The 11,845-nt window shown below is 42.3% G+C and overlaps 1 long non-coding RNA gene across 1 annotated transcript; it reads left to right on the top strand.

The window, feature by feature from the left end:
- The first annotated feature begins 339 nt into the window (after positions 1-339).
- Gm41970 lies at positions 340-3,094 on the top strand. The gene is made up of 2 exons (XR_878606.2): positions 340-840; positions 2,604-3,094. It is a non-coding gene; the product is annotated as a predicted gene, 41970 (long non-coding RNA).
- Positions 3,095-11,845: the final 8,751 nt, after the last annotated feature.

Raw genomic sequence — 11,845 nt, 5'->3', positions numbered from 1 at the left:
AGGCACAGCCAAGAACTTTTCCTGGTGTTCCTGTGGCCCTGGTCCCTGTCTCTGCTAGGCAGTGCCACGGCTGCTGATTTGTGTTTGCCCAATTCTACAGAACTAGACTGCGGAGGTACATCCAAAAGTATTTGCGAGTGGATCCAACTGTCGCTGATGACCTGTGGACTCAACTGTCGATTTCTTGACAACACAGATGAGATTTGTTAATTTCATCTTTTTAATAAGGTCCACTTTCCCTTTATCCTTTCTTTCCAACTACCTCTGGTGTGTAGTGGGCTACAAGGGAGGTTAGAGCATTTAAGAACCATCATTAAAAGTAGACTTTGAACAAAAAATTAAAATTGCAGTCCTTGATACATTTAATAAAGATTTATGGACACTGCAAAACAACATTCTCTCAAGTAGTTAGAAAAAGCATGTACACTCATTTCTGTCTCTTTTTTAGGTCTTTCTTTAAAAGTGGTGTCTCTTCAGCCCTATTTTACCTTTCAAACAGTAGAAAGTATGCATATATGTTGCATATATAATCATCTCCATCTGTTTTATCTTTCAGATGGTAGAAGCATGCAGAACTTTCTCTGAGGGATGAAGTTGAAAACTGGAGGATGAGAAAGCCTTGGAGCTTAAAAACAAAAAACAACAAACAAACAACAACAACAAAAGCAAACAAATAAAACTCCAAACAGGAACTGGAACCACCACTAATGAAACACAGCCCCAAGACACTTGATACAAAGACACTTGATACAAAGACACTTGATGCAAAGAGGAAGCCATCACCTGCAAGCCCAGGCCATCCTTTTCTTGCTTACAGAAGGGACACTAAACCCGAGCAAGGTAAGGAGACTTTCTTAAAGTCACAGAATTTGTTACAGCATCAATGGCAAAAGACTTCATTTCCTGATTTCCGACTCTACTCATGACTGGATAAGTGTCTCTTAATATGCTGACTCCCATTCTCCTTATTAGTTTAGAGATAAAGATGGAACATAGACAAGATATAAAAAATGGTAGCTCATAGCTACCATTGTTGTAATTTGTTTCCATTATTATATTTGTTTTAATATTTTTGCAGATTGCACCTCAAGTAATTAAGTGTGCTATTATATTAGCAATACACATGCTCAATGTGAAATTTAGTAATTTAATAAGATCATGAGAGAAGCAACGAACATTCAACTAATTTTTACTATTATTATTATCATCATCATTATTATTAAAGTAGGCACTATTGGGCCTATGTAATCAACATCTGCTATTACATGCCATTGGCCTACAGGCAACAATTAGACTTGCAACTCATATTAGGGAAGAGATAACCAACCCCTGCCCTGCTGGCCTGGGAAACCCTTGGGAAACCCTTCTCATTAAGCAGTGGTGTATGTCATAGGCTAAGGATGCTCTGAAGAGAGGAAAGTGAGGCTGTGGTTTCCACAGTGGACACAGTTGTCCTGCAATTGAAGCGTCTGTGATGAAGGCGTCACCAGCTGTGAGAGCAGAAGTGGCAGAAAGCTTGCAGTACAAATACACAGCACAGGGAACAATGATCTGTATCCACGTAGAGAGGAACTCTCATTTGCCTTTTGACTATTGTATATAGTATTCTCTCCCCTATCTGTCTGCCCTTTGAGCATGTATGTTTGTGAGTTTTCAGTGGGCCACAGCTCGTGAGAGTGGCAGTCATGTCGGTATCTTCTGCAGACTCTCCTTGACATCTATTTGTCTTTTGTCTTTTCTGACCACACCTTGGGGATCAACATGTGCTCTAGCCATGCTGTGTTGCAAATAGGTTTAGTGAGTGTCTTAGTCAGGGTTTCTATTCCTGCACAAACATCATGACCTAGAAGCAAGTTGGGGAGGAAAGGGTTTATTCAGCTTACATTTCCACATTGCTGTTCATCACTGAAAGAAGTCAGGACTGGAACTCAAGCAGATCAGGAAGCAGGAGCTGGTGCAGAGGCCATGGAGGGATGTTCTTTACTGGCTTGCTTCTCTTGGCTTGCTCAGCCTGCTCTCTTATAGAACCAAGACTACCAGCCCAGAGATGGTCCCACCCATAAGGAGCCTTTCCCCCTTGATCACTAATTGAGAAAATACCTTGCAGCTGTATCTCATGGAGGCACTTCCCCAACTGAAGCTCCTTTCTCTGTGATAACTCCAGCTGTGTCAAGTTGACACGAAACTAGCCAGTACAGTGAGTATGAAGCCAATGATACAACTATGCTAGTTAAGAGTTCTATAAGGGGCTGGTGAGATGGCTCAGTGGGTGAGAGCACCCGACTGCTCTTCTGGAGGTCAGAAGTTCAAATCCCAGCAACCACATGGTGGCTCACAACCATCCATAACGAGATCTGACTCCCTCTTCTAGAGTGTCTGAGGACAGCTACAGTGTACTTACATATAATAAATAAATTAGTTAATAAAAAAAGAGTTCTATAAGTATTATACTACTGTATAATCAGCAGAATATCCTTGAAAATGAGGCCATACCCAGTGCAGATTGCATATGAAATAATGAGCCAAGAGACTTGTCTAAGCCTCGTCTGCCATTACATCATTATTGCAAATCCACCAGGCTAAGGCCAGATTCTCTTTTCCAGACTGGAGCACCGTTATCTTTCACTGTTTCTGAACAGCAGGAAGATATGGCAAGGTCTCGTCACTGCCCTTTGAAGCCCTCCAGCAACCTTCAGTGTAAGTTATGGTGGCTACTGTGTTGTCCATGTAGCCACAGTGATAACGGATGTAAGTTCAACCGGAATCTCACCTGTCTTCATCCCACGCCTTGTTCTATCCTTTGACTCACTGTGTGAGCATGGACAAATTTGTTAACTTGAGACCCTCCCCTTACTCAGTTGTGAAGCTTGAATAATGCCAACCCCATAGAGGTCTAAGCATGAGAGAAAAAAAACACTTGATTACATTTGAAAAAGCTCCAAAAAGATGTGGCCACATCAAATGAGAATAGCTATTCAATAACCTCTATATGCTACATGTTTTGTATAATTATTATCACTGAATTGTATTCCCATCTCTGTGTTCATATATCTATTGATACATTTATTCAATAAAATCTTATTTGCAAACAGCACGAGCAGTCATTATGTTGATGGAGGATTGCAAACAGCCCCGATTTTATATTAGACAAAGTCCTCTTGAAAAGCACAAAGGAATGTACTTATCTCTAGAAAGGTGTATGAAAAGGAATCAGAGAAAACGGCAAAATTTGCAGTGTGACAGAACCCTGTGAGAGCCCAGAAGAGTGGGGTAACCGTCTGAAGGTCAGCAAGCTCCAGACTCAGCCAAGTCCAGTTTGAGATGGGAAGAAGCCAGTGTCCTGGCCTAAAGGCGGCGAGAACAGGAGAATTCTCCTACATGGAGGATACAGCCTTTTTATCCCAATCAAGTTGCAAAGCTAAGCATCACACTGCTCATGATGCTTCCATCCATTTAGGGGAGGAGGGCACAGCAAAACCATGGTTCACATATAATCGCAAAGCTCTGAGTCTAGTCGAGCAGGCTGCCAGGTGTGAAGATAGTGGTAGAACCTTGAAGCCATGAAATTGTGAAGTTCGTAGACTTGAAGCCAGGAACTTCTGGGCAGTAGGAAGTACTTAGACCTCAAAACCTCTGAGACTCTGAGCATCCAATAGGACCGTGTGGCTGGAACATAGAAAGAAGAATTGTGCTATCACATGTGAACAAGTAAGGGAGCCTTGGGAAGTACATCGGACTCTGTGGTGGCGGAGGCTCAGAAGTACAGGGCTAGTACAGAAGGTGGAAGAGAGTTTTTCAGGCTAAGGGAATGCCCTTGTTAAAGAAATATAGTCTAAACTGGGACACAGTGAATCCATTAAGAATTTGATCTCTCAAGTTGTGAGAGGTCTCATACTTATTTTGTTCAGGATCTGAATATACATAGACCTTGATTTTGATTTCTGTTACTCTATGCTGTTCTATTGCATCTGATGAACATTTTCCCATTGCATCTGATAAACTTGTTCTTTTTAGTTAACTGTGTAATATTCCAATATGGTTTCCATCATGGTATCTCTGGTCCTTGTGTGACCTCCTGTGCTTCCTATTCTGTGTCTTTTTCCTTATAAAGGGGGGCTGTTGAGAACATATTTTGAGCTCATTTTGTTTTCTTATGTGCTCCTTTCTGAAGCTACATTCCCTGCATGGGTCTCTTTTCTGCAGTAACAGCCTCCTCTGGCTCCAATCTATTGTGTCAAGCTTCATTTGTCTTCCCTGGCCTGAGGAATTCCCAGGCTTCTAGGCATTTCCAGGGCGTTGGATAAAGAGAGGTTGTGGCAAGAAGAGGAGTGAGCTCTTGAGGATAGAGAATCTCCTTAGTGGCCAGCACACTTCATCCTTGGGGTGTGGCCTCTGTCACAGATTAGTTCTTTACTTGGCATCTCTCTGTTCCTTAGCCAGACAGACAGCTTTCATTTTATAGCTTCCTCTAAGGATCAGTTAGATTTCTGGTAAGCATTGTACCTAATATAAAGAATGTGTTAGGTCGCAGCGTTGGGGAGAACAGTTCATAAAAACTCCATGATTGTAATTACCCAACGTTACCACGATCTGCAGCAAATCATCCCCCCACTGCCAATATTTTTATTTTCTTTCTTTATTTAATATATTCATTCTAAATATTTTGATGTTGTTATGAAATTGGCCAAGGACAGTTTCTTCAGGCCAAGCAGAATCAGGGAAATTCACTCAGCTCTCTTTTCCTGGCCTGATCGAAGTTTGCCCACTTAGTTAAGCATATACCGCTAAGGCTGGCCTAGAAGCTAAGGAAACAAAACCAGTAACTAGGATGCTTGATTTCAGAGAAGCATGGAGTTGTTCTCTGGTTCTTTGCAGAAGAATTCCATTCCTGGTGTAAAACACAGCATCATATGGTCACAATGCCCGTGAGGGTTCTTGATAACTAGAGGATAAACCCTAAAGGGTATCCTCAGTGCACCCAGATAAAACTGTAAGACAAGAATAGAACATCAGCCATATATCCTCATTCCCCAAAAGGGCACACCGGAGAAGAGATAGTCTCCTGTCAAAATCATATAGAATCTTAGCCATCTGGGCCAGAATGACCATCCATGACCTTTTACAACCTCTATACGTAATAGCAACAGCGAACACATACCATGCATACAACAACACTGGGGTGTTAGCTACATTCTCGGAACAGTGCTTCACGGTTTATGCATACTGCACACCCATGAGATGCATTACTGTAGCTTTGCAAAACTAGAAGACTGAAAGACTTGAGATTGGAAGCTCAAGAGGCTGGAGGCAGAGTGGAATGGCAGGACAAGCCCAGGGCCAGGAGGCAGAGCATGGAGAACCATGCAGCTTGTTAGTCCAGAGTCTGCTAAGAACAGTTAGATGAGTCTCATAAATTCCTTAAGACAGAAAATTGGAGACATGCTGATAATAGATGTGGAAGTTCCTTGACAGCTAACCATAGAGTCCTATAAAAGACTTGTCATTTTGTACTGTGTTTACTATGACGATGAGGAAAATTTCTCACACTTGAAATGTGAGACATGCAATGTCTGGTCTGGAGCGTGGTTACCTGGGGACATTAACTCCAGATGTCTCGTGCAATGAACCTGAGCTTCAGAATGAAGCCGATGCTGAGCTGATATTCAAGGAAATCAGATCACTCCTGTCAGAAGGCAGCAGGATGACTGTATGCTGTGTGTTGGTTTGATTGATGGAATGACAGACATATTTTGTAGTCTCCCCTAAGGCCCAGTTAGACTTCTGGAAAGTGTTGCATCTAATATAAAGTACATGTTAGGCACCCAGCTGTCCAAACAGATCTCCTTTGAGGAACACTGGTAGCTGGGACAGGTTCCCCCAGCGACTTCAGAATTGGGGTTGGTCATAAAAGATCATGAGATGGGTGTCTAAAACAAGGCTGGAGTGCTGCAGCAGGGAGTCAGGTGGTCTTCAGGCCTCCTGGTATTGTTGACATTAGCCCCAGATGCTCAAGGGCCTGGACCAGTTGGCACTTGGTATTCTAGATGGTGGAATAGATTTCTAGTTGGCTCACACAGAAGGATGTGGAAGCAAAGGCAGAGATCTCATCCATTCTTCAATAAACACACTATATTGGTGGTCTCAAATTCCAAGGAGATTAAAATCACTTAGCTACATCAACTGAGTGCAGCTTCCCAGTCTCGAGTCCAAGAGAGGATTATTGCTTCCATTAGTCTAGGGCACGGAATGAGAACCCAAGCTCAAAAAGTTCTTCAAGTGATTTTATGCAGAGAATGTACAATTTACAGCTTCAGAGACACAGAACAATAGAAGAGGGAAGGCCTCAGCTGACAGCTGCCCTGATAAAAATCAAGGAGTGACACTTACCAAGCACTTACAAGAAAGCAGGCACTGCACCTGAATTTGCTCAGCTTTAATCAGCCTGCGCTAATATTGCCTCTATTTTACAAATAGAATGTGTTATGGTTTGGATTGCAATGTGGTATGTATTGTTCCCCAGAGTCTCCTGTGTTGAAGTTTTGGTCTCCAGCTGGTGGCATGCTTGTGGGTAATGTGTCATTAGGAGCACATGTTTTAGGAATAATTGGGGACCCACTCCCCTGGTTTCTAAAGCCTGCTCTCTCTTGCCCAGTTGCCCGGAAGTGAGAAGCTGTCTCTACAATGTGATTCTGCCAAAAAGCACCATGGACCCAAGGCCAATAGGGCCCCAGTGGTCATGGACTGACTTTGCTCATACTCAGCCAAAGTAAAAGATGACATTCTCAGCTCCCTTGTCATAGTGATGGAAGGCTAACACGGGTGACAGAGAGACCTATTAGATAAGCAGGCATCGGGACCTATGATAAAACATGAAATCCTGTTGCAAAGAGAATGCTCAGATTTAATCCAAAGGGACAGCCATCTCTCCCCTTCCTGTAGCAATGGAATCTGAGTCTCATATTAAAAACCTCAGGACAGGCTTGCAGCCATGAAAGCATTATAAGGATGGAGGCTGGGCACTGTTCACTCTAGAGTCTGCTTCCTGGTGTGCAAACTTGAATACCAGAAAACACGAAGCAGCAGTAATTTCTTGGTCTCTGGTGCCGAAGCGTCCTTTCTCCCTGCTCTTCCTCTGGCTGGGGTGTGTTGCAACGCGACGGACCTCACTCACACTTGCTAGATGTGCAGAGTGGAGTTGTTTAAAGTGTCTAGCAATCAAGGTGCTCTCTCCAAAAGTGTGACACATGAGCTACTCCTGATGTAGTAAAAGAGACACAGCTCTAACTGACCTTGGGTAAGAAGGGAGAAAAAAAATCCCCTTTAATTTGCATCTGACATTGTCATTGCATTATGAGGAATTACTCACTTCAGCACAGAAAAGTCCTTAACAAAGTCTTACCTTCATGAATATCACTTTTTATAGAAGAGAGTTGAGTCTTAGTTTCCAAACTTGCTCCATGCAATTATACTTTTTGGGATGTTAATGATTTTGGGGTGCTTGTTAATTATTCTTTTATCCCCTGGTGGGGATGTTGTCAACCTGACAGATCTAGAATCACCAGGGAGATGGGCCTCTGGGCACGCCTGTAGAGCATTATCATGAATGCTAATTGACATGGGAAGACCTCCCCAAGGTGTGTGGTACCATCCTGTGGGTTGGGGATCCTAAACTACTGCAGTAGAGAAAGCAAGCTTAGCACTAGTTAGCATGGAGCTTCCTCCCCTCTCTGCTTCTTGGTTGAGGATGCAATGGATGCAACCAGTTCCGTCTAGTTCCTGCTGCTGTGACTTCCCTGCCACGATGAACTTGAAGTGTGAGCCAGAGTAAACCTTTCTCCTGTAGGCTGCTTTATCACAGCCTCAGAAGGCAGACCCAGAAACTGACCCTTGACCTTCCTCCACCCTAGGCTTTGCATTTTTCACCTGTTCCTCTCTCCTCCAACCTCTACTATCTCTATTACTTGTGTGCAGATGTTAAGTCTGTGTCCCACGTCTTGGCATTTTTGAAGCCCTTCCCCAGAAAACTCCACATGTTATGGAAAATTTTAAAAAAGTTTTCTGGATACATTTTTAAAAAATGGATGGATGTGTGGTTCCCAAGGCAGATGTGTATGGGCATTGGATTCCTACACCCTGCCTTCCTATCCCTTGCTAGGTCTGACTGTCACTGCATCAGGCGAGGATGGGACTTTGCATGTTTAACATGATGCAGAGAGAGAAGGAATGTCAAAGGACCCCAGGGAGAAGAGACGGCTTCTACAGCAAATGGAGTGCAGAATTCAGCTCCAGAGAGAGAGAGAGAGAGAGAGAGAGAGAGAATGAGAATGCTCGTGTGTGCAGTGTTTGCATCAAATGAAAAAAAAAATCCCCATGCTGCAGCTGTAGCAGTTGTACATTAGGGTTGATCTTTTCTTTAAAAATTCACGTTATTTTTAAATATAATTACAGTATATCCCTTCCCCCTCCAACTCTCTCCATTCCCAAAGATCCCTCTTAAATTCATGGATTCTTTTTCTTTAATTATCATTTACACACACACACACACACAGAGGAATAAATATATAAGTACAACCTCCTGAGTCTGTTCAGTGACATTTGTTATATATGTTTTTAGGGTATTGGATAGCTAATTAAATGGCTCATCCCCACAGAAGGCTAAATGTCTTCTCTCTCTCTCTCTCTCTCTCTCTCTCTCTCTCTCTCTCTCTCTCTCTCCCCTCCCTCCCTCCCTCCCTCCCTCCCTCCCTCCCTCCCATTTCTCAGTTGCTAACTGCCTGTAGGTCTTATACTAGGGATGGACTCTGTGAGATTTTCATAACCGCATTAGTAGGTCATTGCTGTGGTCCTTGTTCAGGTCTTGATTAGGCAGCCATATTGTTGAGATTTCATGGGTGCAGCTTCTCTGTCACATCTAGAAGACAAACTATCAGAGCAGACTTACTGGCCTCCGGCTCTTACAATCTTTCCACCCTCTCTTCCTTAATGTTACCTAACCCTTAGGTATAGAGGTTGTGTTGTGGACACACACACACACACACACACACCCCTTTTCTACCTTTAAAAAAATTAATAAAAAAAAGTCTTTGAAGATTTTTTTTTTCAGTTAAGAAGATCAGGACGATGATGGTCCCCATGAGGCCATGATACAAATCACATCACTCTCCCATTTAGCCATACACCAAATGGCACTCACATTCTGAAGTCAAGAATAGAAGAATATATTGTTTTATTAAAAAGGACCTAAGACATTGTAGATTTCTAAAGGCAAACTTTAGGCAGATTATTTCCCTAAAGACATGCAACACACACACACACACACACACACACACACACAGAAAGAGAGAGAGAGAGAGAGAGAGAGAGAGAGAGAGAGAGAGAGAGAGAGAGAGAGAGCCAGTGAAGCAGAGAAAGGGGGTTAGCAGGATAATTTTCATGAGAGTGACCAGTGAGGTTCTTCACTGAGATGGTGAGTTTTAAGAAGATGCCTGAGTAGGTGAGGTGGGTAGCATATGTGCATTTGGAGGAGAAACAGGCGGTATAAATGTCCTGAGGTAGGACATAACCTCATGTGTCTGGGAAATGCCAATCCAATGTCTGGGATGTGGCTGGAGCAGAAGAAGGAAGAGAGAAGGTCTGATGAGACAAGTCGGGCTGTGGGTAACAAATCCAGGGCCCTGTAAGAACGTCATTAAGTGATGCTCTGGACAGATAGAGTTGCCTAGCAACAACCTCTAAGAGAACAATGCCTCTTCCCCAGTCCCTATCTCCCCTTTCTCTTCTTACTTTCCAGCTCATCTAAGGAATCTTCCAGACCTCAGTCAAGAGGCATCACTACCCAAGGAACACTGGCTGTATTCCAAAGGATGATTAAAGATCTCCGCTCTAGAGCTGAGGCCCTCCTACCAAGTCTTCGTGATACTTGAATATCAGTATTTTATTGTGTCTCCCCAGCACTTTCAAATTAAAACTGAAGAAACAGCACATGACAGAGACTGACATGCAACTCTGTTTCCATGGCTACATTAGCCAGCAAGTCTACATCAAGACTCCCGTCTCCCACTTTACCCACCGGACAGCCTGATGGCTCCACTCTCTGTCAGCATTTACTCTGCCTCTGCAGTCCCCAAAGCCAGCCACGTCACGTCATTAAAAAGGTAAAGCATTTCATTGAGGCTTCATGCTGTAATTATAGCTATTGTGCCAATACAGTCTAGTGATATATACTATATATCCATACTTACAATATCTCACTGCCCCAGAGTAGTCCTCCATACTCATTTGTAGCCCACCTTCAACCCCAGGCAACCCAGGTCAGTTCTGAATACCTATATGAATTAATATGAGTGGAAGCATACACCATGTACCGTCTCATGCATGGCATCTTTCATGTAGTATATGCTAACATTAATTTTTATTGTAGCACATATTGTTAATCCTTTCATTCTTCAATGCCTACTCAATGCATAGATAAGCCAGATTTTGGCTTATAGTGATTACAGGTAATCCCATAGTTAATGTTACCATGTAAGTCTTCTTGGGGTCGCATGCTTGTGTTTGTCACATGTAGATCTCTAGCTGTAGAAGTGCTACATGTCTAAAGTATGTTTAACACGATAGGAAGCTGCCATACTGTTTTTCACAAGACTATATCCTAGTCTATACCCACCCATTTGAATGTCCTTCATTGCCACGGATCTTTGTCAATACCGATTATTGTCTCTTTTAAAAATATATTCCTTTTAGGGAGAGAATTTTAGCATCTCAGTTTGGCTCTGGATTGTATCTCTTTCATAACTAATTAAGGATGTGGGTGTCTTTTCAGGTGCTTGTTAGCATCTTCTGTGCTTTCTTTGGTGAAATGTCTATTAGCTCTTTTGGTCAATTTTGTATTTCTGTATTATTTAAAATAGAAATGTCTACATTTTTTGTTTATTTAAAAAGGATTTCTTGTGACCAGGGTGACCTTGAACTTCTTCTAATCCTCTGTCTGTATTTCTCATCTGCTGGAATGTCTGACGTATGCCATCAAAGCAGTTTTGTTTACTTGTGTCACATTGGGGGAGCTTTTTATTATTTTATTTATTTCTACATCTATTGAGACAACTATGTCCTTTAATCTATTAAGAAGGTGTGGATTAATATTAATTGGTAATGTGATAGGATCTTAAGTCACCTAAGAGACAGACTCTGGGCATGCCTGTGAGGGAGATTCTAGCTCAGGTTAGCACGGGTAGAGGACTCACCTTAGTGTGGGTGCTGCCATCTCCAGAGTTGGGCTCCAGAACTGAGCAAAAAGAGGAAATCAAGTGTTAGACCACTGTTTACCTCCTGACACTGAAACTACTGAGGAGCCCCCACATCTTCCTAGATCTTGTGTGGGTGCTAGTGACCCAAATTCTGGGCCACAGGCCTGAGTAGCTAGTGTTTTATCAATTGATCCATATTCCACTTGGCCCCTTTTAAATTTGTTTTCTTGAGTTATTCGGTTGCCTATATATTCTGGATGAATGTCTGTTGCAGAAATGTGATTTATAAACCTTTTCTTCTAGTTTGTGCCTTGCTCCATTATTTCCTATGATACCTTTTGAAAAATCAAAACTTTTAATTTTAGTAACATCTAATTTATTATGTTCCATGAGTTATGATTTGAGTTCATACTTAAGGACTCTTTGCTAAATCTGACATCATTACATTTTCCATGTGTTCTCCTAAAACTTTCATAATTTCATTCTATACTTTGTCTGTGACCCATTTTGCATCAATGTTGGTGCCTGCTGTGAAGTTAGTGTCCACATCTTTAGTGGTGTGCATTATAGTGATGAACATTCATTTGTCTCAGTGTCAT

This window comes from Mus musculus, chromosome 1, assembly GCF_000001635.26.
Source record: "Mus musculus strain C57BL/6J chromosome 1, GRCm38.p6 C57BL/6J".
Classification (NCBI taxonomy): Eukaryota; Metazoa; Chordata; class Mammalia; order Rodentia; family Muridae; genus Mus; species Mus musculus.
This window is presented reverse-complemented; position numbering and strand designations above follow the sequence as displayed.